This window comes from Eptesicus fuscus, chromosome 7 (assembly GCF_027574615.1).
Source record: "Eptesicus fuscus isolate TK198812 chromosome 7, DD_ASM_mEF_20220401, whole genome shotgun sequence".
NCBI classification, from domain to species: Eukaryota; Metazoa; Chordata; class Mammalia; order Chiroptera; family Vespertilionidae; genus Eptesicus; species Eptesicus fuscus.
In genome coordinates, this window is record NC_072479.1 from 16,839,933 (window position 1) to 16,856,740 (window position 16,808).

General features: G+C 44.4%; 1 protein-coding gene across 1 annotated transcript in view; it reads right to left on the reverse strand.

Moving 5' to 3' along the window:
- The window catches only part of IQSEC3 (IQ motif and Sec7 domain ArfGEF 3), a 105,959-nt gene that overhangs the window by 73,377 nt on the left and 15,774 nt on the right, over positions 1-16,808 (reverse strand). The gene's annotated exons all lie outside the window — the stretch shown is intronic.

A 16,808-nucleotide genomic window follows, 5' to 3' on the forward strand; every position in this document is an offset into this window, starting at 1 on the left:
TTATAAGTTCCCAGGTAATTCAGCAGAGCAATTAGACTACATAATTTCCAAAGTCCCTTCCACCTCTAAAATGCTGTTATTCTAATATCCACTTTGAGCCAACTTGGGGTTTAATATTGAAATTACTTTTTTTCATAAGTGATGCTGTCCATTGCCTTCTCTCTCTTAGCAAGCAGTCGCTGTACTGGGCGTTATGGAGTCAGAGAATGTCAGACCTGGAAGGGCCCCGAAAGATCACCTGAAAGGGATTTTTAAACTTCTTTAGCTTCAGGACACTTTGTCCAAACCCAGTCTGTTCTGGAAGCTGCTAAATCTGGCTATCCTCGTGGAAGGAAATACTGTTGAAGCCTACCTTAGACAAAAATAAATTCCAGAGAGACTGCATGTTTAAGTGAGAAAATAAAACAAGGGAAGATAAAGAAGGAACCTTAGGAATATAGCCCATGTGTTAAGGAGGCTTAAAACAAAACAGGAAACCGAAAAAGCCAGTCAGAAAAAGATAAACATGTCTGACTACACAAAATGAAAACATCTAGTATGAAAAAAGATACCCTATTAAATCAAAAGAAAAATGACAGAATGGGAAAATATATTTGCAACACATGTGACAGAAAGCACGTTAATATCCTACTTTGAACTCCCGCAAATTCATAGTGCAAAGACAAACCCAGTAAAAAAAAAATATGGGCAAAGGATATGAATTCCGGTTGACACAAGAGGAAATCCAAAGAGCTGGTGAATATATGGAAAGATGCTCCACCTTATAGTAAACAGGCAAATGCCAATTAAGGGAACACTGAGAAGCTATTTTCCATCCCCCAGACTAGCAAACATGAAAAGGACTAATAAGTGCAAGTGCTGGTGAGGATGTGGGGCGAGACTTGCCCTCATCCATGACCTGTGTAGATGTGAATTTTTACAGCTGTTTGGAAATTAAAAAGAACACAGGTCCTCTGACCCAGCAATCCCACCTCTGAAATTTTATACCCTAGATAAGCAAGTACCCATTTATGAAGGTATTTGTAGAAAATGTTGTGGCAGCCTTATTTTTACAGGACGGGGTGGGTGGGCGTGGAGGGGAGAGAAATAAAGCCACTGGAAATAACCCGAATCCCAATCAATCAGGAAATGGTGGTTGAGTAAACTGCGATAGCTTCATCCATGCTATGGAATTATGTGCTATATCTCTTGGCCTGGTTTGATTTCCACAATATATGGCTAAATGAGAAATGAACGTTGCAGAGAAATTATATAGTTTTGTAAAATAAATATTAACCCCTCTCCTCCAAATGCAAATTCTATACATTGTGCTATATTCATATATGAGTGCATACATAGCTAAGCTATTAACATTGGTTATCTCAGCAAGATTACAATGTGGGGGGGGGGAAGAGTGTAGGTATAAAAAGGAAAAGAAAAAAATGGTGTAATGTTAATTGAAAATGTTAAATATAAATTCCTACTTATGCTATTACTATAAATACATTAAAATTGAATATGTACCTGAACGAGGACTAGCAAGTGTCAGGAACCAATACAAATATTAATGTCACTTCGGAATGAAGCAGGGGCAATTTTATGTTGGATTTTTATTAATTTAATATAAATTAATAAAAATTAGTAATTATAGATTATGAATAATCTATAGATTATAGATTAATATTTACTACAACTAATATAGCTTTTTTAAAGGGCAATGAAGCAATAATTGAATCTGACCCCTCATTTTACAATCGAGAAGGCTGAGGCCTAGAGTTGGGGAAGTGATTTGTCTAGAGTTGTTCCCTGACCAAAGTTCAATCTTCTAGTCAACCCTACCATTCCCGTCCAGCCCAGGCATTCTGGGGCAAATCAGAGCCTTTAGAGAATTGTCTTGTGATACCCTGAGGGCCGCCTGGCATGAGAAAAGGGGGAAGGAGGAAGGAGGAGACAGGGCAGATGGGCTCAGAGGCCAAACAATGGAGCGGTAGACCCAGGTGTGTAGCTAAAGCAGAGAACCTACCCCTTCACCCCAGTTCCTACTACCAAGTGCACCTCTGCCCCAGAGCAGGTTCAGAATTCTGGCAAAAGCCCTTGAGAGCCTAGGCAAAGAGGCACAGCTTGTTCACCACCCGCTACACTCGCATTTCAGGAAAGAGTGCACGCAGACACATCACAGGCTGTTTGATCCTGCCCATTTCTGAGAAGCATCCTCCCAGGGCCGGGAGCTGCTCCTCAGACCAGGCACTGAGGCAGGCTCCAGATGGTTTTCCCAGGTCCCAGACTCAGCTGTGTTGGCCCATGCAATGGGTGACATAAGCCTGAATGTCCCCAAGTCCATCCACACCTCAGGCTTGGGATGGCAGTGTTATTGGGGCTGTACTCTCTTTTGCGGTTCATGCTAATGGGGCCCCTCAGGACAGTCCAGCTGAGAGGAGAAGCTTGCCTTCAGCCCTTCTCCAGTTTCTCCTCTATCCACCTCCTGTCCCATGGGCCTCCTAAACCTGGCGTGGAACGTCTCTTTTTGCCTTCACTTGGGGTTTCATTCATGATGATTTATAAGTCCTATTTCATTCATGATGATTTATAAGTCCTCTGACCAGTCTGGCCACCTCTCCTGCCCAAGGTCATGGTCCAAGTGCCCCTGACCTGGGCAAGTCTTAGCTTAAGTTGGCTGAATACTGCTTTTAGCCTCTAAGACTCCCCTTCCCTCCATCCCAAAGGAGAAACCTAACAAAGGAACCCAAATAATTAATTACCATTAAAAACAAAATTGGAGCCCTGACCAGTATGGCTCAGCTGGTTGGAGTATCATCCTGTGTACCCGAGGGTTGCGGGTTAGGTTACCAGTCAGGGCACATACCTAGCTTGGAGGTTCCATCCCCAGTCAGGGTGAGTACAGGAGTATAGGAGGCCCATGAGTACAGGAGGCAACATTGATGTTATTAACTGTGAGAAAAACATCAGACCAAACCAAATTAAGGACACTCTACAAAATATCTGACCAGTACTCCTCAAAATTCTCAAGTTAATGAAAACCAAAAAGAGCTACAAACTGTCACAGACCAGAGAAAACTCAGGAGACAGGACAACTGTCGTGTGGTACCCTGGATGAGATCCTGGAGCAGGAAAAGAATATTAGTGACAAAACTAATAAAAACAAAGTCTAGAGTTTTGTAGATGGATAAATAGATGATAAAGTTGGGGCAGCAAAATGCTAATAATTATGTATTTTTGTGAGTGTTTTTCTTGATTTCAAAGAGGAAGGGAGAGAGAGATAGAAACATCAATGATGAGAGAATATCATTGATTGGCTGCCTCCTGCATGCCACCCCATTTCGGATAGAGTCCACAACCAGGGCATGTGCCCTGACCTGGAATCAAACTGAGACCTTCTGGTTCATAGGTTAACACTCAACCACTGACCCACACTGGCAGGACTAATAATTGTATTTTACCACTTTATAATGTTTACTATATGGCACATATAATTCTAAGCACTTTCCTTGTATTAAGTTGTTAATTCTCACAAAACATCCAACAAAACTTTCTCATCACTATGCAGATAGAAGCTGAGGAATAGTGAGTTTGTGAACTGCTGATGAAATATTATACATTCAACATATGCTTAATTTCTTATGACAACTTTTAGGGTATGTTTTATAGTCCCCCCCCCCTTTTTTTTTTTTTTACAATTGATAAAACCAAGACTCAGAAGAGGTAAGTGACTTGCCTAAGGTCACACAACTGGTTGGTAGGAGAGCCTAAACCCCAGTCAGGCTGTGGAATCATATAACCCTCAGCTCACCCCTGAGTATGAGACTGGGAAGGTCTTTCTCAGGGCCCCCATGTTGCACTGTTCTGGAGGCATCATCCACATTGTAGTCTGTGGGGTTCATAGTCTAAGGCTGTGGCCCTTGGGAGTTCTGGAGCTGGAGGGGACCCAAGGATTTAGGCAATGGAAGAGCCCCTCTGAAGAAGGAACATGGCCCATTCTGAGTTCTTGGCTCTTGAAATTCCAAAGGAGGGAAGTTTGTGGTGTCCAGGCCAAAGGTTTCTTAATTCCAGGGCCCATGATTTTAGGCAGAATCCAGCTCTTTCTGTTTTTTGAGGTCTCAAGTGCCCCAAACTGATGAATATTGAGAGATAGCTGGATTGTAGGTGGATGTGGTGAAACCTAAATGTGGGGGGCAGCCTGGACCCACAAAGAGGAAAGTGATGTGTGGCCATTCCTTGGTCATGCTGGGGGTGGGCTGGGGAGGAGAGGAGTTAAGCGAGGAGCAGCTGGCTCAGGGAATGTCAGACATCACCCAAGTAAGATGGGGGTTAAGGGTCCTCGAAGAAGGCATTGTGGACCTGAAGGCCGAGGAAAACCTTGGGCTCAGCCAGAAAAGGACCCTTTTTCTTAACTAGGAAGCTGGGAAGAAAGTGATGGTGCTGCGGAGACCTGCGGGGCCAGGAGCTGGCAGGAGGGGAAGAAAACAGTGCTACGAGGAGCTGATTACAGCTCTGCCAGGGACAGTCGGAAACTATGGGGGCTGCGCACCTATAACTCCCACATCTATATTTAGTTTGAGGCTCAGGATTCCACTTGTAAGGCCATGAGAACAGTTGAGTCGTTTAGAGGAACTGATGACGTGTGCAGTCCTGCATGGGTGAAGCTGGGATAGAGAAGGGAATTCCTAGGAGGAGAATCAAGGAGGAAAAGCCAGGGACCTAGTGAGGCAACTCTGAAGGAAAAACAAACAAACAACCCTCCCCTTCACCAAGTAGAAGAAGGCAGATTAACCCCCAGTCTTTGAAAGGAAGCAGTCAAGGAATGTCTCTTTGCAGTCTTGAACTGCAGTAAAAGGGAGAAACTTGAAATCATTTCCAGTCACATCCCCACCCCCATTCATCCTGGTACCACCATCACTAGTGCTGGGAGAGCCTGAAGACTGAGTTCCTTTCCCCTCCACTTTCTCTTAATTTTTTCACCTCCTCTAAGAAGCCTTCTCTATTTAAACATGATGAATAGGAGGAAAAGATACCTTCATTTCCTCAGAAATCACTGCTATTACAGGAGGTGGGGGAAGGTGGGTGGGGGGAGAGGGTAAATCTACAAAACAACTTTGAAAAACAAGAACAACTTGTAAGACACACTGTGTGCTTTCAAGATTTACAACGAAGCTACCAAAATTAAGACAGTTTGGTGTTGGCATGAGGACAGACATGCAGAGTGATTGAATCAAATAGAGGGGCTGGAAATAGAAAGAAACGTGTATTGGTTCTTAGTAAAAGTACCAAGATAATTGAAAGGAAAATGATAACCTTTTTAACAGTGCTGAAACAATTGGATCTCCATAGGCAAAAAAAGGACTTTAACCCATGTCTTGCCCCATGTATAAAAATTAATACAAAATAGATTATAGATAAAAAATAACAGATAACCCAGCCAGTATGGCTCAGTGGTTGAGCATCAACCTATGAAATAGGAGGTCATGGTTGGATTCCCTGGCAGGTCGGGCTCGAACCCCAGTAGGGGGTGTGCAGGAGGGGCAGCCGATTAATGATTCTCTCTCCTCATTGATGTTTATGTCTCTCTCCCTCTCCCTTCCTCTCTCTGAAATCAACAACAAAAGCAACCTTTCAGATAAAACTATAAAACTGTTAAAAGAAAGCGTGGAATAAAATCTGGGACTTTTGTTTATGCAGAGATTTCCTAGGTAGGAAATAAAAAGCACAAGCCATAAAAGAAAAAATTCATAAATTAGACTTCATTAAAAATTTAAAATTTTTTTTCTTTAAAAGACACTATTAAGAAAAATAAATAATTCTTTCTTAAATTTCATTTTTCAATTATTATTGACATTCAGTATTATTTTACACTAGAGGCCCAGGGTCCCTCAGCCTGGCCTGCACCCTCTTGCAATCTGGGACCCCTCGGGGGATGTTGGACTGCCGGTTTCGGCCTGATCCCCACAGGCCAGGCTGAGAGACCCCACCGATGCATGAGTCCATTCATCGGGCCTCTAGGATGCTTGTAAGATCTTTGGTTAATCTCTTCCTGCCCTCCTCCCTCCCCCTTGCCCCCTGAGATTCATCAATCTGATCCATGTTTCCATGCCTGTGCATTGAACATCTGACCCCTAGTGTTTAGTGCACATCATAGCTACTGGCCGAACAGTCAAATGGTCTTGGTAAAAGCTTAGGCTTTTATATCTATAGATGACCTAAAGACTCAAGTAAACATTTCTCCAAAGAAGACACACACATGATCAACAGGTATATGAAAATATGCTCAAAGTCACTGCTCATCAGGGCAATGCAAATCAAAACCACAATGAGATATTACCTCATACCTGTTAAGATGACTATTATGAAAATAAATAAACAAAAGACAACACGTGTTGGCAAGGATGTGGAGAAATTGGAACCCTTGTACACTGTTGCTGGGAATGCAAAATGGTGCTATGGAAAACAGTATGGTGGTTCCTCAAAAATTAAAAATAGAACTACCATATGATCCAGAAATCCCACTTCTGAGTATTTATTTAAAAGAACTGAAATCAGGATCTCGAAGAGATATTAGCACCACAGGATCATTGCACCACTGTTCACAATAGCCAAGATTCACAAACAACCTAAATGTCCATTGATGGATGAATTAATTTTTAAAAAGTATATGCATTCAATAGAATGTTATTCAGCCTTAAAAATGGAAATCCTCCAATGTGTCATCATATGGATAAAATTTGAAGATCTTAACAAAGTTCCTACCACAATAAAACAAAATAAAACTAAGAAGCTAAACATCAGTGCTTTGGTTTGAATATTTGTTTCTTGAGTTGTATGACTGAAATGAGTGTTCCCACCTTGTGAGCACCTGAGCCCTGCCAGGAGAGTAGGAGTGAGAGGGAGCTGGTTCGGAGTTAATACAAGGAGTGCACAAACACTTATGCACACCAAGCGTTGCCTGTAAATTAAATAAGTGACATATCCTGCACACATATGGATGGTGTATTCTAAATGGATGCAGGAGAATTAGTATCAACAAAATAAAGATTGATGTCATAAAACAGCAACATTAACTGGTAAATGGATAAAATTGTACATCTATACAATGGAATACTAGTGAGCAATAAAAAGAGATGAGCTACACATGCATGCATCAACGTGGATGAATTTCAACAGCATTATACTAAGTGAAGGAAGCTAGACACAAAAGTCTACTCACTGTATGATTCCATTTATAGAACATTCTAAAATAGAAAAAACTATAGTAATAGAAAGCAGATCAGTTTCATTGGTATAAGTGTGTGTGGGGGGGGGTCAAACTACAAAAGGGAAGAAGGAGTCATTTGGGGTGATGGAAAGGTTCTATCACTTGATTGAGATCATGGTTACACAACTGTAGACATTTGTCAGAACTTATCAAACTATACACTTTAAATGGATAAATTTTATTATATATAATTGTACCTTAATACAACTGACATTTTTAAAAGACCAAAATCTTTTTCTTCCCCTTCTCACTTCTTGATACTCCAAGAGGCTTTAGAATAATTTCTTTTCTAACTTCCCTCCTCCCATTTCTCCCCAGATCGCGTAATTATTAACCCCCCTCCAAGCAGCAGAGAAAAACACTGTATTTTCCCTTCCTTCCAACTGCTAGATTGGATTTTCAGAGACCAGATGGCTCATGACTGAGCCAAAGGAGTCCAGGAGGCCAGAAACTAGAACAATGAGAAAATCAGGGGCTGGGATGGTTGAATGGAAAAATGTGGACCAGGGCTTGGGGCTGAGAGTCCCTGGAAGTGCAGTAGTAACCGTGCTGAGGAGATGGAGACCCCGCCCCACTCCACCACTGCTGGCCCTCAGGAGTGTCCGGCCAGTCATGGTAAACGGGGCTCTTATTCCTGCCTGGTTTTTTTCACTGAGTTGTGGGGACTCAGTAAGACTTTGAATGTGAAACTGCCTCTGGAGAAGCATAATAAACCCTGCACAGATGCAAAACCTTATCGTGACCATTACTGATATTATTAGTCTTTGCCACCATGGAACTCAGCAGAGACCTCCCAGGATGTCAGCTTGAAGTCCTTCTCTCTAGTCCCACCCCCTCCTTTGCTCATTGGTAGAATCTGCCACTGCACGGAATGTGGAAAGTTTTGGAAAGATCTTAACAAGTCTGGTGATTACAGCTGTTCCAGCAACCAGGAATAAAAGGCAACAGAAAATATCACCCTGGTGGCATCCAGGTCCGGGAGGACAACCGGGCTCAGTGTTCATTGTTCAGTCCTGACAAAGTCTGAAATCTCCGTGGGGACCTCACACTCAACTGGATTTGCTTCTTTCATTCTCTGCTCACTTCCTTTTGGGAGAGTTTTAAAGGTCGCCTAGTCCATGCCCCCAAGGAACAGAAGGTTACAGACTCCCAGAGAGAGTTCCTGCCTCTCCTTTTCAGAGGGCCTTTCCCTGAAAAAGGCCCTGACGCTGTAGGCTCGTCAGATGTTCATAAGAAGAGAAGCCTTTGGTCTTGCGGTGCCCTGTGTTTCTCTCCTGTGCCCTCAGGAGCCCCACCGCCCCAGGGGCTGCCCCAGGGGGTACTCTGAGGTCAGAGGAAAGTGGAGAGGGAGGGCAGGGCATAGAACCTTACCCTGCAACCCATGCAGCTCTGGTTTGGTCTGTTTTAGCTACTTAGGGATGCCCATTAGGTTTAAGTTGGAGATAAAATTTCCTTGTTGTTTTTTGTTTTTTGTTTTAAAAAAACAAAACAGCTGGGAAAGTATTCTTCTAACCCAAAGCCCTGCTACTGCAGCTACTGCAGCTACTGCAGCTCCCTAGATCTCAGCCAATCACAGCTCCCCTTGGGGAGGAGCTGCTGGCCGCCCTAAGGCAGTGGCGCCCTGCCCTCTCTTTCTCATTGCCTGGAGGAAGGCCCCTTAAGTACTCCTACCTAACTCCTCTGTGCACATTCTGCCTTGGTTTCCTCATCAGTAAGTAAAATGGGGTTAGTAACAGAACTTTACAGTGTTGTTTTGAGGATGAAATGAGTTAAAACGTGTAAAGCACTTAATAGAGTCTGGCATATAGTAAATGCTTAATGAATGTCAGCTGTTATTAATATCGTATTTCTGCCCGTCTTGCCTCTCTCCCTTTGATCTCAGGGAAGAGGTGCTCCCTCTTCTCCAAGCTCCATCCAGTCTCTCCTGCTCTTCATCCTTTGTCCCCTTTGTCTTCAGCGCTGTCATTTTCATAGGCCTTTTCTCTCAGCATATAAATATGCTCAAATCTCTCATCCCAAACTACTTTGTTTCCCTACAGCTCTTCCCCTCGTCCTTCAGCCAGCCTTTTAGGAAGAGCTGTCTGTGTCCAGGGACTTCTTCCATCTTGATCTCCTGCCAACTTGCTGGAATGCAGTTCTTCCCCCAGAACTCTCACTGGGGAAGTCCCCAAGGATCTAGTTGCCCAACCTAGTGGAATTTGTCAGTTCTGAATTGACTTTTCTGTAGTTATTGATTGGCCAAACCTTCTTTCTTGTAACCTTCCTCCCTTGACTTCCAGGGAAGTGCTCTGCCTGCGCTTCCTTGCTTTCATGGCAATAGGAGGAAATCAGCCACCGCGCTGAGGGGAGCCCAAACAAGTTCACAGAGAGGTGCATGTGGGAAGGCGCAACCACCACCAGCTCACCAGGCATTTGATGACCATCCTGAAACCGAATCTTCCAGCCTTAGTCAAGCCTCTCCAGCTGGTGCCACGTGGATTTCTGCCGTGGATAACAAGCAGATTTCTAAGCAAAGCACGTACTTACTGATGTATAAGTTCCGGGATGGTTGGAAGACACTAAGTTGGGGTGCTTTATTATGCATCTTATAGTGGATTATAGTTGTTGGCCTGTCTCCCCAACTAGACTATAAGCTGCTTCAGGGAGAGACATCTCTGCATCAGATATTGACTGGCACCTATTAGCCCTGTGAGGTAAGTATCAATGTTGCCATTATTCCCTTTTTACAGGTAAGAAAATTGAGGCTGAGGGAAAGGAAGTGGCTCTATTCAAACTGCAAACAGTGGGCCCCATCCCCTTTTCACAATTCCTTAACCAGGTGCCAAGGCACCCTTTCCCCACAGAAAAGAGCATATCTTCTCCTTAGTGTCTCCCCACAGAGCTCAGAAGACAATGAACACTCCATAATGGCTTGCTTGTCCCATTATTTACTGAGCACACTTACTACCTGCCAGGAACTTGACATACAGCAACTATAACACAAGAGTTTTACAGATGAGTAGTGAAATTTAGTAACAAGGTCAAAGGCACACTGCTAAGTAGAGGCTGAGGTAGGAATTGAACCCAGGCCAGGTCCCAGCCCCCACATTATTCTATACCCACAGAAGAGGCTCTGGTGTAGATTGGGCCAAACAAGAGGCCTGGGTTCAAATTCTAGAGAGATCTAGCTGTGCGGTTTGGGGCTCGTCACTTGAGCTCTCTGAGCCTATGCCCTTACCTGTGAAGTCCACTAGCTCACTGCGCTGCTTTGAGTGTCATAAGAGGTAACTGGCATGAAAGCTCTGTGGGTGATGCAGAGTGCAGGCAGCATGGGGTTGCTAGTTGTTGCTTCAATGGCCCATCTCATGGACCACCCCCATGTCCATTTTTTAAATCAGATTGTTTATTTCTTGCTTGTGAGTTGTCTGAGTTCTTTATATATTTTGGATATTAACTCCTTATCACATATATGATTTGCAAATATTTTCTCCCATTCCATCGGTTGCCTTTGCATTTTGTTGATGGTTTCCTTTGCTGTGCAGGAGCTTTTTAGTTTGATTTTTGCCTTTGTGGCCTATTGCATTCCTTATCACATTCACCACAGTGGTGGGCACACAATGCTGTCTCTTCCTTTCGTTACAGCACTTCACAGTTTATACAGCATTTTCTCACACAGCTTCTTTTCATCTTTGTACCACTTGTGAGTTGCACCCAGGTACTCCCCTTTGCAGAGATGTGCCCTGGTTTTCCAGTGGTCACACAGCGGAACCAGTATTGCACTGAGGTCCTCTGGTCCTAGGAGTGCTCCTTCATGGAGCAGTGAGGGAGGAACAAATGCTGGGAGGAGGAAATTCATCAGGCTCTTTCTCAAGCCATAAGAGGTAGCTCAGTTCCACGGGAAGCCGGCAGGTTATAGACTTGGCCACTGGGATGGCTCTGGAATCTTAGACAGATTATCTGACCTTCTTCAGCCTCAGTTTCCCCAACTTTAACCCTTTGCACTCGCTTTTTTCTCGATTCCTTTATTCTAATGCTAACCGTGTCGAGTCACACTCGACATCCGAGTGCAAAAGGTTAAAGGGGAGGTCATAAAGAAAACTATCTCATAGGGTTGCTGTGAAGGTCCAACAATATAATCCATGTTATACTTGTATACAATATTAGTACATAGCAGGGCAACATAGAACATCTGGAACATGCACTGGTATGGGGCACAGGAAGTCCAGTGTTCAAAGCCCAGTTTTTAGTTAATAGCTTGGTCTGTCTGAGCCTCAGTTTCCTTACCTGTAAAATAGGGTACTGTTAGCATTTACCTCCAAGTGTGATTGTGAGGATTAAATGAGTAGATATATCTAAAGTGCTTAGAACTGTGCCAGGCCCAGTTAGTCCGCCCCTGCTGCTCCTAGACCCAGAGTTCCTCGCCCTCAGCCCTGGAGGTGAGTACTCAAAAGCCTCATAACAATCCTGTGCAGATGTCACCGCTTCTATCTATATTTGAATTTTATGATTAGGAAACAGGCTAAAGTGGATGGAAGCCTCAGTCAGAGATCCCTGGCTGCCCCAATCTCCAAATCTCCCAATTCTGCCCACTCTTCAGGGCCCAGCCAAAGACATTTCCCCTGCAAAGTCTTCCCTCGCTCATGCCATGCCCACCCTCCTGCCCCTGACCCTGCCCCTGCCCCTGCCCAGGCTGGAAGCACGCACCTCCAGACTCCCACAGCAGCCTCCCTGCAACACGCACAGGCTACAACATCATATTGCCAATGTCTATATGCATGTTGCACCTCCCTATACTAGAGTGAGCTTTCCAGGACAGAGCCATGACTGTGACCAATTCATGTCTACATCCAGTACAGATGTAGCCTGGCTCGTGGCAGTATCAACTCAATGCGTGAATAAGTCTCTATTTCTGAGGATGCTGGAGAGAAATGGGGGTTAAACATGCACATGCATGAAACAGGCACATGCATGGAAAAAGCCCAAGTATGTACCACAGAAACACCATCATCATATGTACAAAGCAGTGTGCAAGCCCTTTCCATACATTCCCTCATTTTAATCCTCATTTTACAGATGAGGAGACTCAGAGAGACCAAGACACTTGCTTAATATCACACAGCTTTGGCATCAACCTGGCAGTCTTGGGGAAGCTTAACTCAGACCAGGAAACTGAGCCTGTAACTCGAGTGTGTCAGGAGGCCCCCAGCTCCTCCTCGCCATACTCATCACCCCAGCCCAGCCCTGGAGCTGTCAGGCTTCCTCAGTCCCCACACGGCATGCTGCCCTCTCCCCTTCCTGCCCAGTGGGTGGCACTGCCAGCAGCCTCAGAGCCATTTAGCTGCCTAGCTCAAGCCTATTTGTGTCAAGTCCAACACCTTTGAAGGCAGCCAGGAGGGTGCCGGCACCAGGCAGGGGTGGCTCAGCGTGAATGACAGGACTGGAGCTTGGCTGCCCTTTGCCAGCTTCCTTCACAAGAGATCTCTTTATTACCTGGCAGGCGGGGTCCTGGCTGCTGGGCAAAGCCAGCTTGAGAGGACAGATCAAGGCCATCTGGCCCATGCAGCCTCAGAGGCTGCTTCACACTGTGGCCTACCTCAGGATGCCAGAGCAGCAGCCCACATGGCATCACTCCCACACCCTTAATCAATGGTGAGCATGCATTGCTTTTCCAGGGATAGCGAAGATAAGTCCCGATCAATATAATGACTGCATTTGTGCAGTAGTTCTGATTTATGGAAAATGGTAGTAATATTATTATCCTATATAATAAAAGCCTAATATGCAAATAGACCAACCAGCAGAACAACTGGTCGCTATGATGCGCACTGACCACCAGGGGGCAGATGCTCAATGCAGGAACAGCCCCCAGCCCTCAGGCTCCAGGCCAGCCAAGGCGGGTGCCAGCAGGGGCTCCCCTATTGTCCCGCTGGTCGCTCCACAGATTGGCTCTGATTGCCAGCCAGGCCTAGGGACCCTACCCATGCACGAATTTTGTGCACTGGGCCTCTAGTATTATAATAATTAATGTTAATATTAATGCCACTTGACTGATGAGCAAGGTTTGATGACCTCCTGAGAACACACAGCTGAGACTCTAGCCCATGCCCTTCCTTGCTGCGCGCTGCCCCCAGCACCTACTCTCACTAAGCCACTCAAGCCCACAGCAGGCACCTGCAGGGGAGGTGGCCACTGGGCTGTGAATGGAAGAGGCTTGATCTTGCCCTCCATAGCACAGGCAGACTGTTGGAGTTAAACAAAAACATAAAACCTCATCCAGCCAATCCCCAATCTCACAGCTTCAACCAACCTCCTAGCCACCTGCTCAGTGGACAATGAGTCATGTGTACCCACTCAACTCACATACCTACAGAAATATCTCTTACTTCTGGTAAACCAGCTACATGCTAACATGCAACATGCTTTTTACACCTATTTGGATGTGCAAATATTAATATACATAAACATATACACATGCTTCTTGGTGTACACACACACACACACACACACACACTCCTTAATATGCACACCTCACTTCATAAACACATCCAGAGCTCTCATAAAAATGCACATAGGTCCTGAATATACACTTGTCCCTTGGTATCTGCAGGAGACTGGTTCCAGAACCCCCCACAGATACCAAAATCTGCAGATGCTCAAGTCTCATATATATGTAGTATTTGCATATAACTGGCACACACCCTCCCATATACTTTAAATTATCTCTAGATTACTTACAATTCCTAATACAATGTAAATGTTATGTAAATAGTTGTTATACTGTATTGTTTAGGAAATAAAGGCAAGAATAAAAAGTCTATACACGTACAGTACAGACACAAGCATATAGGCCTAACTACATAATACACATTAGCAACAACATAACTTTTTTTTTTCCTGCAAATATTTGATCCCTCGTTAGTTGAATCTACAGATGCAGAACCCTCAGATATGGAGGGCTGACTGTAGTCCAAGTCTCACTCAATATAAACTTCCCAAACCTATGCACACACAATCCTGGACACACATGCACATGAGTGTGCACACACTCTTGGATATGTAGATAGACATATACATATTTTCGCATACAACCCTGCATGTGAAGGTGTGTGCACACACATGCATTCACACACAGACAGGACTGAGGCCAATAATGTTCTATCCCCTATGTGAGCCCCCAGAGTGTGTGGGCCATAGAAGGATGTCATGTCCCATGAGGACCTGTAAATCATCCATCTTCTGGTTACATGTGGATGGTATTCTGGCAGTCCTCTAGTCCAGTCTTGCATGGCATGCAGAGATGAGTGGGCCAAGGGCCAGGTTCTGAGCTGCAGCAACATGAACAACTGTTACATGGGCATGGTGCCTAGGGCAAACACTTCCCGCACCACAGGGGACCCTCTGTAGTGGGGATAGCTATGTCAGGGTATAAGAGGCTAAAGTTTGCATGTGAATCTTGAAGATGCACTTGAGCTGTGTGACCTTGGGTGGGTCATCTTAACCTTTCTGAGCCTCAGCTACCACATCTGTGAAATAGGAATGTGTAGATAAAATGAGATAATAAATGTACATGAATGCCTAGCACATAGCAGAAATTACCAAACTTTTCAGGGTCACCCATTACCTCAGTGTTGCTAAAGCCAGTGGACAGTATTCATTCCTCACCCTGCTCCAGTGTTTGACCTTATGGTCCTGCACTCCTCGCTGAAACACCTCTTGGTCCTCCAGCTTTTCCCCTCCTCTCGGCTTCTATGCCCACCTCTTGACATTGGAGTGCTCCAAGGCTCCATCCTTGCTCCTCTTCAGTCTTCTTAACTCACTCCTAGGTGGCGTCATCCAGTCTCAAAGCTTTAAAAGCCCCCCCAAATGTGTATCTCCAGTCCCTTCGTGGTCTCCACCTGAATATTGAACAGGCATCTCCAACTTACCACGTCTAAACCTCCACCCCTCATCTTCCCTCCCACAGACTCCCCCAACTCATCTTTCCAATAACTTTGACCCAAACTCTTTGGATCACTCTCAACTCCTCCTCTTTCTCTCACACCCCACATTAACCCCCCAGGAAGTACTGTTGCTTCAACTGCTACTTCCATCTCTTATCTGGACTTTGCAACAACCCCCTACCCAATCTCTCTGCTTCTGGCTTTCTTCCACCTTCAGTCTATTCTCAACCCAAACTCAACCGAGCATCTGAAGTTCTCTTTAAGCATTTTCTGCTCAAACTATCCAACTGTCACTTGTTTGTCTTAACTACAAGCCAAACTCTTCACAACAGACTCCAAGGCCCTACCAGTGTTTCTCAACAAGAAACACTTATTTAGGGCAGGAAAATTCTTCCATGTGGGTACTATCCTGTCTATAGGACCATATAGGTCTAACATAGCCCTTGTCCCCTCAATGCCCGTATAGCACCACTTTCCCCGCATGTGCCTGGTATTGTTTCACTGTAGCATCTATACCACAAACATATTCACCGCAAACATTTTCACCCCATAACTAATTGGCTGTGAGGCAATTTTGCTGGTAAAAAAAAAAAGATAAATTCACAACAAATAGAGGTACATTAAAAATGAGTAACAAAATGAAAAAGACTTTATTGTGAAATACAGAATATTTGAATACATTTAAATGTGTGTAGATTCATGATAATACTGTGCAAATAACTGATTTTATATTTTGGTTGTATCTAAGCACCGTCTTCATTCTACAGGAAATGTGGATTCAACTCTGTACCCTAAAAGAGGCCCCTCAGTGCCTCTCTTTCTCCTCCCAGTGTAGTATGTTTCAAAATAAGAAACCAAAGAACTCTTGGGGCAAAATCTTCATGTGGAAGAAATGCTAACTATCTTATTAATGTTATTTTAGAGAAGAAGAGAGAGAGAGACAGAGAGAGAGAAACATTGATGTGAGAGAGACACATCGACTGGTTGCCTCCCACATGTGCCTCAACCAGGGCCATGGATCAAGCCTGCCACTTAGGTACATACCCTTGACCAGACTCAAACCCACGACCCTTCAGTCCACAGGCCAACACTCTAACTGCTGAGCCAAACCAGCTAGGGCAATGCTGCCTATTTTATTTATTTATTTAAATGTTTTTATTGATTTTTTAGAGAGAGAGTGAGGGAGAGGGATAGAGAGATAGAAACATTGATGAGAGAGAATGTCACCGATCTGCTGTCTTCTGCACACCCCCTACTTGGGATTGAGCCCACAACCTGGGCATGTGCCCTGACCAGGAATCAAACCAGTGACCTCTTGGTTCATGGGTCGATGCTCAACCACTGAGCCATACCAGCTGGGCAATGTTAACTATTTTAAAACACCATTATATGTAACTATTTTCTCCACCATTTCCTCAATGGAAAAATGAAACCAACCTGACCAATCTCCCACCTCACCCCAACAAAAAACAAAAGAAACTGTCTAATAGTTATTTGATATTTTTTACAGCAAAGTTACCTTTCAGGCAATTAGTTGTGTGGCAAAAATGTTTGCAGCATAAATGCTACAGCAAAGGTGTCTATGGCAAAGATGCTATCATGAAAGTACCTAGGCCCTCCCCCTTAACCCTGCCAGTCATTGTGAC